Source organism: Saimiri boliviensis, chromosome 1, assembly GCF_048565385.1.
Source record: "Saimiri boliviensis isolate mSaiBol1 chromosome 1, mSaiBol1.pri, whole genome shotgun sequence".
Classification (NCBI taxonomy): Eukaryota; Metazoa; Chordata; class Mammalia; order Primates; family Cebidae; genus Saimiri; species Saimiri boliviensis.
In genome coordinates, this window is record NC_133449.1 from 90,217,395 (window position 1) to 90,218,199 (window position 805).

The following is an 805-nucleotide window of genomic DNA, read 5'->3' on the forward strand; positions in this document are numbered from 1 at the left end:
GACCAGCTAATTTTTGCATTTTTTGTAGAGACAGTTTCACCATGTTGGCCAGGCTGGTCTCAAACTCTTGACCTCAGGTGATCCACCTGCCTCACCCTCCCAATGTGCTGGGATTACAAGTGTGAACCACCAAACCTGGCCATTCCTGTTGTTTTTATGTTTATCAGCAAGAAAATAATTTAAGATGATGGCTAGCTGTTTACTGTCTCATGGAATTTCCATGATTAATCCAAGCAAGATTGTTTAAAAACAACTGAGTTAATTTATAAGCTTCTATCTCACATCTGTTTAACTTTTTCACCAATAATTATGTTTTATAATATGTTTATTTAAAAATGATTCTCCAGGCTGAGCAGTGTGGCTCATACCTCATGCCTATAATACCAGCACTTTAGGAGGCCAAGATGGGAGGATTGCTTGAGCCCAGGTATTTGAGATTGCCTAGGCAACACAATGAGACCCCGTGTCTACAAACAAATTAGTTAGCTGGGTATGGTGGCTTGCACCTGTGGTCCCAGCTACTTAGGAGGCTGTGGTAGGAGGATCACTTGAGCCTGGGAGGTCAAGACTACAGTGAGCTATGATCGTGCCACTGCACTCTATCCTTGGTGGCAGAGGAAGACCCTGCCTAAAAAAATGATAATAATAATAATAATTCTACAAATCTCTTTGGTATCTTTCACCGTTAGAGTTTTGCTAAGTTACATAATGGATATTTATTGCATACATAGATTATTTCCAAACAAGGGGATATATTGAAACACTAATTGCCTCATGTAAGTATATACTTCTCTATTGTTGACTT